Source organism: Herpailurus yagouaroundi, unplaced genomic scaffold, assembly GCF_014898765.1.
Source record: "Herpailurus yagouaroundi ecotype Mexico unplaced genomic scaffold, PumYag 188, whole genome shotgun sequence".
In the NCBI taxonomy this organism is placed as follows: Eukaryota; Metazoa; Chordata; class Mammalia; order Carnivora; family Felidae; genus Herpailurus; species Herpailurus yagouaroundi.
The window spans coordinates 37,213,109-37,225,606 of NW_024412419.1; the positions used below are offsets into that span (position 1 = coordinate 37,213,109).

Consider the following 12,498-nt stretch of genomic DNA (forward strand, 5'->3'; position numbering starts at 1 on the left):
ATTCATTCATCCACTCATTCATTCATCCACTTATTCATTCATTCATCAGTTACCTACTCAACACCTGCCCATATCAAGTACTGCTTCAGGGGCTAGAATGCTGTGACATCAAGACAAAGAAAGAACCGGCATGCTAGTGAGGGGGACAGATCACAGAGAAGGAACCTGCAGAAGCACTGATGAAAATCAGAGTGCAAGGCGACGGGATTGTGTGGGGCAAGAGGCCTGTCTGAGGAGTGACCCCAGAGACCCGAGGGGTCGGAGGACCATGGCACCTGGCTGAACACTCCAGGCTAAGAGAGAAGCCAGAATGAGGCTCTGAGGTGGGAGCCCCCTCACAGAGAGCACAGGTCGTGGTAGTCAGCTAACCATATTTAACATGGGCAGTCTGGAAGCTGCACATGCTGTCCCAGAGCTCTTGGGTGAGCAGACTCTTGTCACACTCACGGGGAGACACAGAAAAGGAGGCTTTGTATAAAACGTGAGGAACCAGGGGCGCCTGGGTGGCTCTGTCAGTGAAGCGTCTGACTCTTGATTTTGGCTCAGGTCGTGGACTCATGGTTTTGTGAGTTGGAGTCTCGCATCTGGCTCTGCGTACTGACCTCGAGGATCCTGCTCGGATTCTCCCTCTCTCCCTCTCTGCCCCTCCCCCCACTCACACTCTGTCTCTCTCCAAAACAAAAACAAAAACAAAACCGTGCAGAACCACGTGAGCACAGCACATCTTAAATTGGGGCCACCCACTTTGCCAGTAAGGGGTCTGTCTCTCCGTCTCTCTCTCTCTTTGTCTTTTTTTTTTTTTTCAACGTTTATTTATTTTTGGGACAGAGAGAGACAGAGCATGAACGGGGGAGGGGCAGAGAGAGAGGGAGACACAGAATCGGAAACAGGCTCCAGGTTCTGAGCCATCAGCCCAGAGCCTGACGCGGGGCTCGAACTCCCGGACCGCGAGATCGTGACCTGGCTGAAGTCGGACGCTTAACCGACTGCGCCACCCAGGCGCCCCACTTTGTCTTTTTTTTTGAGAGAGAGAGAGAGAGAGAGAGAGAGAGAGAGGAACAGCACATGCATGTGCCAGAGCACGCTCGAGTTGGGGAGGGGGCAGAGAGAGAGGAAGAGACAATTCCAGGCAGGCTCCACACTGTCAGTGCAGAGCCCGATGCCCGATGCAGGGCTCAAACTCACGAACCAGGACATTGTGACCTGAGCCGAAGTCAGATGCTTAACTGACCGAGCCACCCAGGTGCCCCAGGACTCTGTCTTTTGGACAGAGGACCATATATTAAGCCAAAGGAATGGCTATCTAAGAGTGCACATGTCAGCCATGAACAGACAGAGCCCAGGAGGGAATGTTTTCCAAGGGGAAGATATTCCCAGCTCTCAGGGTACGGCAGGTTGCCTTTATCCCTTCCACAGGGGGGGCCCACCGGTCAAGTGACTTTGGTTTGCCTTTGGTACCTCTCCGCGCCCCGTCCAGGCTCCACTGATCAGATTCTCCCTTTGTTGTCTCTCTGCCTCTGGCGTCATGGCATGTGGTCATTAGCCCAACTGGTTGGTCATACTAAGAGCTGAGGGTTTCACCAAAGCCAGGAAGTGGTTCGCTTGGGCAACAGACAGGCTCTACCTCCATGACCAAGAGCCGTCTCAGCCTTTTGTATCCACTGAAGACACCCGAAGCGTGGTCCCTTGCCCTTTTGGGAGCGCGTCCGCCCTCACCACCTGCGGTGCCTCGACATTCGGGCACTGTTCCAGTAGCTCGAACACTGTTCGTTGTCCTCGGCAATCTGACCGAGGGGCTTCTACCGTCATTCCTGCTTCCCAGCTAGAGAAACTGAGGCCTGGAGACGGTAAGTGGGGGAGGTGGGATTTGAACCCATGATGTGCATTTCCAGAGGCCGAGAATTTTACTCTTTGCTACACCCCTCTGCAAGCCCCCTCAAGCACTCGTGTTTTTCGGGGCTGGCCCTTCCACACGGCTGCCTCTCTCCTCCAGCTCATCCCAGATGAGGACGCCTGAGGGCCTTTTGCTTGTAGCAGGGGACAGAGACGGTTCCTGGCCCCTCCCATGGACGCATTTGGAACCTGACTTTGATGGTAGGAAGCAAAGAAAACGAATCAAGGGAAGGAGGTGACAGCTAATTTTGGCTCAACAACCCCTTGCTTTGTTCTCAGATCCCCGAGTGTGGGGTCACTGCCAGGTGTCCCAGGAGACCTGTGTTCTTACAGCTCAACTTGCAAATCCCTTTCCCTCCCCCAGACTTGGCCCTGTCTTTGGCACACCAGGGGGCTATGCTGGGTGTTCTCGAGGGTCCCCTTGCTCTAACATAACTTTAGCTACCTACGGAGGGAGAGAAGATGACAGGTTGCACACAAATGGTTTGTAAACAGTGTCCAACTGATGGGTGCCTGGGTGGCTCAGTCAGTTAAGAGTCTGACTCTTGGGGCGCCTGGGTGGCTCAGTCGGTTAAGCATCCGACTTCAGCTCAGGTCATAATCTCGCGGTCCGTGGGTTCAAGCCCCACGTCGGGCTCTGTGCTGACAGCTCGGAGCCTGGAGCCTGTTTCGGATTCTGTGTCTCCCTCTTTCTCTGACCCTCCCCTGTTCATGCTCTCTCTCTCTCTGTCTCAAAAATAAATAAACGTTAAAAAAAAAAAAAAAAAGAGTCTGACTCTTGATTTCCGCTCAGGTATGATCTCACGGTTTATGAGATTGAGCCCCAACGAAGTTCAGCTCCACACTAACAGCACGAGGCCTGCTTGAGATTCTTTCTCTCTCTCTCTCTCTCCCTGTCTCCCTGCCCCTCCCCTGCTTACGCTCTCTTTCGCAAAATAAGTAAATAAACTGAAAAAAAATGTCCAGCTGGTTATACCAATACCTCTCATCCTACTGGTTGAAGGGAATGAGGGACTAGAAAGCTTAAAACATCTCAAAAGGAAATAAACCAGCTCTTTGGTGTTTAATGGCCCTATCGTTCAGCAGATGCATCTTCCAAATTAAAACCCGCTTCCTCATAAAAAAATGCCAGGATGATTTTAGCCAAGTGTTTCAGCAAAGGTATCTGCAGTAACTCAGCAAGAGCTCTCTAGATGGTTTTAGACCGGAAATTCCCAAAGAAGTCCGTCTCCAATTCTCTATGTCAGCATGGAATGAAAAGAATGGGTCACTGGTGAGGTCCACACTGACATGGCGGCCTGCCCTGATGTCAGTCATGGCGTCAGGTGAGCAGCTGGGAGGACCAGTGTGAGGGCGGGAGGACCAGAGTGGGGCATGACCAAACTCCCTGGGCTTAGAGAAGCGGATGGTCTGACAGGTGAGCAGGGCCTCTCTGCTGAATGGAAGGCTGGCCTGCCTTTGGATGGAAGATGTTAGGACATGTGGTGTAGACTGTCTACAAATAAGTCATCTGTGAACCCCATGACTTTTCTATCAGTTTGTGTGTTTATTGGTTCAGAGTGAGAAAACGGCATCTTGGTTTCCAAAGTTTTGGGGCATCATATAAAATACTCTTTGTGAAGCAACAAAGTTTTTGTGGCTGTGTTGACCTCTGCAAACTCCAACATAGTGTTTTAGGTCAACCCTTTGCCGAAGTAAGACATACACGGAGAAAAGTGCACAAGTGATCTGCGTAAGAGCGCGACGAATTTTCACAAAGGAACCAAATCTATGAAACCATGACCCGGTTGAGGACCAGGACACTGTTGAATCTTCATTATATTGTACACCTGAAACTAATATAACACTAGATGTTAATTATACTTCAGCAGAAAAAGAAGAGACAGATAACAACAACAGGGACAAAGAACAGTACATTACAAACACCCCAACAGCCCCTTTGTGCTTCTTCCCAGTCACATCCTCCAAATAACGACCATCTTGACTTGCATCCCCACCAAGTAGCTTTGTCTGTTCTTGACCTTCATGTCAATAGTATCATCCCGTGTGCCCTCTTGGTTGTCTGGCTCCCTACCCTGAACTTGAAGGTTTCAGTTCTGTGTTAGTTCGTGTTGTTTTAGATTGTTCAATTTCACTGCTAAGGACACCACATATATTTATCCATTCCACTGTTGATGGAACTCTGGGCTGTTTCTATCAACCTTGAAGATCGGGGCCTGGGTGGCTCAGTTGGTGAGGCGGCCGACTTTTGATTTCAGCTCAGGTCATGATCTCACTATTCCTAATTGGAGCCCCTGCGCTGCTCAGGCTCTGCACTGACAGTGTGGAGCCTGCTTGGGACTTTCTCTCTCCTCTCTCTGCCCCTCCCCTCCTCGTGTTCGCGCTCCCCCACCTCTTCAAAATAAAGAAATAAACTTTAAAAAACCCTGCTAGTTATTTTACCAGTAAAAAAATGGGTTCATTCAGAAAAAGCAGAGAATCGCAATTCGGGACAAAGTAGCTTCAGAGCAAAAGCATAGGCAAGTCCAGAGATTGAAGGAGAGGAACGCTCTTTTATAGAGGAAAGGGAGAAGTTGGGAGGTCTGTTGTAAAAAAAAAAAAAAAAAAAAAAAAAAGTCCATTAAGGTCAACTGGGGGCTCAAATTATAGTGGTTTTTCATTGGCTGAGTTATTACAGTCTCTCACTGGCTGAGTGTCACCAGGGGAGGAAAATCTTCCTCCTTCTGGGATAGTAAAGTCGTAGCTAAAGTAGTATCACCTTGGGGCGCCTGGGTGGCTCAGTCGGTTAAGCGTCTGACTTCAGCTCAGGTCATGATCTCACACTTCATGGGTTCGAGTCCCACGTCAGGCTCTGTGCCGACAGCTCATGGAGCCTGTTTCAGATTCTGTGTCTCCTTCTCTCTCTGCCCCTCCCCTCTCTCATGCTCTCTGTCTCTCTCTCAAAAAATGAATAAACATGAAAAAAAAATTTTTTAAGGTGTGGCTCTTTCTGCAATTGGCCAGGAGGGGTAGGGCATGAGAACTCCCACCTCTGGCCTCCCAACTCCATTTTAGTGTGGTTTCCTTTTAGAACTTTTCACGTCTCCAGACTTTGGCTCCTTAACTAGATAGTTCTGAAGGGTTTCGTACGTGTCTTCGGCGCGCGCGTGTGTGTATGTTTCAGTTGGGGGTATACCAAGGAGGGGAACCGCTGAGTCACAGGCTCTACATTGTTCAGGTGCAGTAAATCCTGCCCCCAATTTTCCACAGTGACTGCACCGGTTTACAGCCATGCTGGTCAGTGGATGGCGGTGGCAATGGCCACACACATCCTCTCCAGCACTTAGTGTTATTAGTCTGTTCATTTTCAGCCACTCTGGTGGGTATATAGTGGTGTTACCCTGTGAATGTCCTCTGCACTCCCCTGCTCATATTTACTGATAAATTGTATAGCCTCTTAGTGAGGTACCTGTGCCAGTCTTTTGCTCATTTTTTTTCTATTGGACTACTAATGGTTTTTGAAGATTTTTCATATATTCTGGACACGATTTTTTTAAATCAAGTTTAAGATACGCAAATATTGTTTCTCTGTGGCTTGCCTTTCACTCTCTTTTTAAGGTTTTAATTAATTAATTTATTTATTTATTTATTAGAGAAAGAGAAAGAAAGAGAGAGAGGGAATCTCAAGCAGATTCCACAGTCAGTGTGGATCCTGACTCGGGGCTCGATCCCATGACCCTGGGATCGTGACCTGACCTTAAATCAAGATTCAGACGCTCAAACCACTGAGCTACCCAAGCACCCCAACCTTTTTAGTCTCTTCTTGGTGTCTTTTGATGAGCAAACTTCTTGGTTTTAATGAAGTCCAGTTTACTGATCTTTTCTCGTGTTCTTAGTGGTTTTTTTGTACTGTATTTGAGAAATTTTTTTGTGTCCAAGCTCATGAGATTATTCTCTGATGTTATCTTTTGGAAGTTTTATCATTTTACCTTTCATATTTAGATTACAATCTGCCTGATTTGATTTTTTAACCTTATTTATTTATTTATTTATTTATTTATTTATTTATTTATTTTGAGAGAGAGAGAGCACGACCAGGGGAGGGGCAGATAGAGAGGGAAAGAGAGATTTTCCCAAGCAGGCAATGTACGATCAGAGCAGAGCCCAATGTGGGGCTAGATCTCAGGAACCATGAGATCATGACCTGAGCTGAAACCATGAGTCAGATTCATAACTGACTGAGCCACCCAAGTGTCCTACCTGATTTAATGTTTGTGTCTGGTGTGAGGTAAGGTCAAGATTAATTTTTTTTTTCAATGAATATGCAGTCAACCCAGCAGAGTTTATGAAAAGACCATCCCTTCTATCTCATTGCATGGCAGTGTCTTTTAAAATCACAAATCAAGATATTGAATATGAGTGGTCTGTTTTCTAGAACTTTCATTTCTGCTCCATGGGTCTATTTGTCTATGCTTACACAAATCTTACACTGTCTTATTTACTAAAGCTTCAGAATAAGTCTTGAAAATGTTCCTATTCAAGATTCTTTTGGTCTTTTAATTTTCCAAATAAATTATAGGATGAAGTTTATGCTAAAAATAAAATTAACAAAACTCTACTGGAATTTATATTGAAATTGTGCTAGTTCTAGAGATCAGTTTGGAGAGAATTGACTTTAAAAGCATTAAGTCTTGGGGCGCCTGGGTGGCTCAGTTGGTTGAGCACCCAACTCTTGATTTCAGCTCAGGTCATGATTCCAGTATCTTAAGATCAAGCCCCACATCAGGCTGCATGCTCAGCATGGAGCCTGCTTGAGATTCTCTCTCTCTCTCTCTCTCTCTCTCTTACTCTCTCTGCCCCTCTCCCCCACTCACACTCTCTCTCAAGTAAAAAAATTTAAAAATTAAAAAAAAATTTTTAGAGCATTAAGTTTTTCATTCTATAAATATTTGCTTAGGGTTTCTTTAATATCTTTCAACAATAATCTTATGGTTCTTAATTAAATTTCATCACATTTATTTCACTAATTTTTTTAAAAAAATTATGTTTTATTTTTTATATTTAAGAGACAGAGCATGAGTGGGGGAGGAGCAGAGAGAGAGGGAAACATAGAACCTGAAGCAGGCTCGGACCCACGATGTGGGGCTCGAACCCACGAACTGTGAGATCATGACCTGAGCTGAAGTCGGATGCTTAACTGACTGAGCCACCCAGGTGCTCCTATTTTGCTATTTTCTTCAAACAAAATTTTTTTTAACGTTTATTTATTTTTGAGACAGAGACAGAGCATGAATGAGGGAGGGACAGAGAGAGAAGCGGCTCCAGGCTCTAAACCATCAGCCCAGAGCCCGATGCGGGGCTCGAAGTCACGGACCGCGAGATCGTGACCTGAGTTGAAGTTGGACGCTTAACCGACTGAGCCACCCAGGAGCCCCTATTTTGCTATTTTCTAAAGACGTTTTTAAGAGCAGTTTTAGGTTCACAATAAAATGGAGGGGAAAGGAAAGATTTCCTATATACTCCTTCCCTCAACATTTGCATAGCCTCCCCCATAATCAACATCCCCAACCAGAATGATACATTTGTTACAGTTCAGAAACCTACATTGGCCCATCTTATCATCCAAAGTCCATGGTTTCCGTTACAGGTTACTCTTGATGGCATACATTCGATGGGTTTGGGAAAATGTATAATGACCTGTATCTACCATTATAATATACAGAGTATTTTCACTGCCCTAAAAAATCATCTGTGCCCCAACTATTCCCTATATTTTAGGTGCTTTTGTAAATGGTGTCATTTAAAATTTGTTATTTTCCAATTATTTGTCACTATTTAAAACCATTAGTTCTCTTAAGTTGATTAAGCAGCCCGTCTGCATGTGGTCCAAGCTACTAATGTGTGAATCGAAGTCATCATTTACAGTAGAGAAATTTTTCTGTATGCTTTCTCTTTGTCACTCAGATTGGGTGACTTCTGTTGTTTTTTCCTCAATTTTATTGATTCTACCTTTTGTCGTATCCATTCTACCATTGAGCCTATCTGGTGAGTTTTTTATTTCAGTTATTATATTTCCTAGTGCTATAATTTCCATTTGGTTCCTTTTTTATAAGCTCCGTTTCTTGGCCAAGATTTTTTTCTCTTCTTTCATTTGTTTCAAGAGAAGTTGCACTTCCTTTCTAAAGCATTTTTATGACAGCTGCTTCAAAGTCTTTGTCAGGTGCTTCTGGCACCTGGTTCATCTCAGAGTGGGTGTCACCTGATTGTCTTTTCTCATCTACGTTATTCTCCTGGTTCTTGATATGATGTGTATATTTGGACATCTTGCCTTTTATGTTAGGAGACTCTCTCAATCCGATTTGAATTTTTTTTTAAGCCAGCTCTCACCCTATTTAGGTTAACAAGCAGATCCTGGCCTGGGTTAGTGGGCTGTGGGTCCAATGGCAATTTAATTTCAGAGCGTTTGTCATATTATTACAGTCTCTTGGGACTCCCACTGGTCCTCCCTGCTGCTACCTGAGGGGGCTGAAGGAAATTCCTCAGGCTGGTTCTCCCGGTGCCTCTAGATAAGGGGTCCTCTTGGGTCCATGGAGACAAAAAAGCTTCTTCCCAGGCGAGGTTGCTTGTTATGCTGTAACCCCCTTTTTTGGTATCATCTGGTCATTCCAGGTGTCTGTCAGTGAGAGAAGAGAATCTCAGGCCCACCAAAAAGAGGGAACCTCTGTTGGTTCTCCTCTGGAGCCCGGTTGGGCAGCAGGAAATGCCAAGCCTAGATCACCTTCTCCTGTTGGACAAGGGGGTAGTAAGACACCCCACTGCTGTGTTGTTCTTGCAGTACTAGGATCTCTAGCTTGTTTCCCTCTCTCTTTCCCCTTTCAGAGTTTTCCTTTGGTGACCTCTTGCAATATTTCCAGAGTTCATCATTGTACCTAGCTGGAGGAGGAAAGGGAGAAATGAGTTTATGTTATCTTGTCCGGACCAGAAGTCCTTTCAGTAGCTTTTGAATACAAAAACCATTCATTGACAGAATCAGCGATGATTCCATCTTGAATATAATTCATCAACCTAAATATAGCCAGGTTATAAAAAGGAAATCAATCACAGACTCTTAGAATTGGTGGGATCTTAGACTCTATTCCACTCTCCTTTACAAAAGAGACACTTTCTGTAGAGCACCCGGACAAATGGACAGCCCATTTCCAGCATCCATGGGATCAGGGAATTGTCCAACTAGCAGTTTCCCTGGGGCACTCTGGCCAGGGATATTCAGGAAAAACATTATGGATCCATCCATGATGGGAGAAAGAGGTGGAGTTGCCTGTTTTAATTTCTGTAACTAGTATATTTCAGGACAACGCATGAGCAGCCAGTAAAAATGAATGCAAATGACGGGTGGAAAGAATACACGTGGAGATGAGAGAAAGCAAAGCTAGTGAACGTTTTAAACATACATTTTCACCCCCTCTCAACTGAAAAAAAAAAAAAAAGACAGAAACCTGCTGTTTAAAGCAGGAAATATTAGAAAACACCAGCTGAGAAACTGCCCACTTGGCATCTGTGAGCCCCAGCTGGCCCTCTGACCCTGCTCCTATTTTAAGTTCATGACGCACAGTCAAGCATTCCTTTGCTGCACCTGAAAGAATGACTTCAGCCCAGACTGAGCCCTTATTGGAAGTGACGGAGTTATTTTTAGACCTGGGCACGTAGTTTGCTTCAGCCTAATTGTTGGAACTTTCAAGGAAACGGGATGGGGGTGGGGGGAGGATGGTTCTCTCATTAACGTCCCACCTGGTGTTCCACCAAAGGGCACCTCATTTCTCAGACGGCTTGTTAGTTTGGAGCCAGTGGCCATTGCCAAGGATGACTCTTGGTTCCCCTCCTGCCTGTCACAAACGGCTCTCTGAGCCTCCCACACCAGATCGTACCCATCTTGCCAGTGGAAGTGAGCCCCCATGCCAAGCTGTTCTTGTCCTCACTAGCTTACTTTCTCTGGAAAGCATGAGAGCCCAGCCAGATTCTGGGTGTCTGAATTTGGATTCTATCCCTTACAAATTAAGTCTCTGGACACATTACTTCTTGGGGCCTTAGTTTCCCAAACTGCATAGACTAACAATTCATCGTTATAAGGATTAGGTAAAAGGTCGTAGGCAAAAAGCGATCTGTGTTGAGCAGGGAGTGCTCAACAAATTCTGGCCATTATTATTATTATTAATTATAATTATTATTATTATCAAGGGCTCAAAACGCTTTTATGCGTTGTTCCACTTGGTCTTAAGACCTCATAGGTCTTGACAAGAAACCTATGAGAGAGGGGTTATCGTCCCCACTTTATAAATGAGAGCAGTGAGGCTTAGAATGGTTGGGTGAGTCGACAAGTCACAGGACCACTAACAGGGGAATTCAGGACTCTTGGCTTCAGTGACCGTGCCTGGGGGCAGCTCAGCAGATGGCATCATCACATTCAGTAGCAGCCACAGTAGCAGGACGGGCAGCAAGTATAGAGTGATCAATTGCACACCGGCTCTCGTTGAATACTCACAACAGCTATAGGCTCTGGATTCTATCATCAAACCCCACTTCGGATGAGGGGCCCAAAGTTCAGAGAGATCAAGGAAGGTGTCCGGGGGCACACAGCTGAGAGTGAGGGAGTTGGGGTGTCCCCCTGGCCTACCATGCCCATGCTGTGCTCTCAGTCCCCCTGCTGCTGTCTACTGCGGCAAACCCTGAGAACAACTGCAAATACCTGCCTGATTGATGCAGCCCAGGCAAGGAGGACGAGCTATTTGTCCCAGAGTCCTCGGGATTTTCCATGCAGACAGTCATGCTGTTTGCAATCAGAGATAGTTTTACTGATTCTTGGATTTCTTTTTCCTGTCTTGTTACAGCAGTTAGAACTTCTTTTTTTTTTTTTAATTTTTTTTTAAACGTTTATTCATTTTTGAGAGACAGAGAGAGACAGAGCGTGAGCAGAGAAGGGGCAGAGAGAGGGAGACACAGAATCTGAAGCTGACTCCAGGCTCCTCACAGAGCCCGACATGAACCGCGAGATCGTGACCTGAGCCGGAGTCAGACGCTCAATCGACTGAGCCACCCAGGCGCCCCTGCAGTGGTTAGAACTTCTAATACTGTGTCTAAGAGTAGTTAGAGCAGACATCTTCGCTTTGTTCTACATCTTTGTTCAGATCTTAGATGCATTTAATCTTTCACCATTAAATACAATGCTTGATGCAGGGTTCAGAAGATATTCTTTATGAGGCCGAAGAACTTCCTTGCTATTCCTAGTGCGTGGACAGGTTTTTTTTCATTATTAATGGTAATTGCATTTGGTAAATGATTTTTCTGCATCAGTTGATATGATCATATGATTTTTCTTCTTTAGCCTGTCACTATGGTGTATTACATTGATTGATTTTCAAATATTGAATCAGTATCGCATAGCTGGCATAAATGCTTCTTGGTCATAGTGTCTTACTATTTATATATACATCGTTGGATTTGATTAAATTTGGCTGATGATTTTTGCATCTAAGTTCATGAGAGATATTAGTCTTCAGGGTTTTTGGGGGGAGGGTACTGTCTTTAGTTGGTTTTGGTATCAGAGCAATGATGGCCTCATATATAGAAGTGGGAAGTGATTTATCCTTTCTTATGTCTGGAAGAGATTATATAGAAATAACATTAATTATTCTTTGAATCGTAAAATGTTCTAGTGAAGCCATCTGGGCCTAAAGATTTCTTTTGTGGAGCATTTAAATTGCACATTCAATTTCTTCAACAGTTAAAGAACTGAGTAGATCATCCAATTCATCTTGGCTAAGTTTTGGTAGTTTGTGGTGTTAGAGGAATCGTCTTATTTCTTCTAAGTTGTTGAATTTATGACCATAAAGTTGTTTGTAGTATTTTTTATTATCATTATAATGGTTGCAGAATTTATTGTGGTATCTCCTGCAATTCTGATATTGGGGATCGGGATCTGTGTCTTCTTTTTATCTTTGCCAATCTTGCTAGAAGTTACTAATTTTATTTTATTTTATTTTTTTGAAGAACCGTCTTGGCATTTCAATGTTTTTTTTCTATTTTCCAGCTTTCGATTTCATTGATTTCTGCTCCTTATTATCTCTTTTCCCTGTTTGCTTTGAATTTATTTTGCTCTTCTTTTTGTAAATGTTTTGATGTAGGAACTTAGATTAGTGATTTGAGATACTTCGTCTTCCAAGGCAGCTTTTAGTGCCATAAATTTCCCTTTCAACATTGCTTTAGCTGCCTCTCACAAACTTTAAAAATCATAGCACTGAATGAAAATGAAAATGAACATATTTTCATTTTCATTCAGTGCTATGATTTTTAAAGTTTCCTTTGAGATCACCTCCTTGACCCATGAATCATTTAGAAGTTTATTGTTTAGTTTTCAAGTATTTGGAAATTTTCCTGTTGACCTCCTGTTTTGATTTATAGTTTGATTCCATTGTGGTCAGACAACATACTCTATGATTTTAATTCTTTTGAATTTGTTAAGGTTCGCTTTACGATCTAGGATACAGTCTACCCTGATGAATGTTCCATGGGCCCTTTGAAAGGACAGATGTTCTGCGGTTGTTGACTGAGCATCCTATAAATGCCAATCAG

General features: G+C 44.3%; 1 long non-coding RNA gene across 1 annotated transcript in view; it reads right to left on the reverse strand.

Annotated features, from left to right (window-relative positions):
* Positions 1-12,498, reverse strand: part of LOC121044437 (uncharacterized) — a 39,663-nt gene that overhangs the window by 2,891 nt on the left and 24,274 nt on the right. The gene's annotated exons all lie outside the window — the stretch shown is intronic.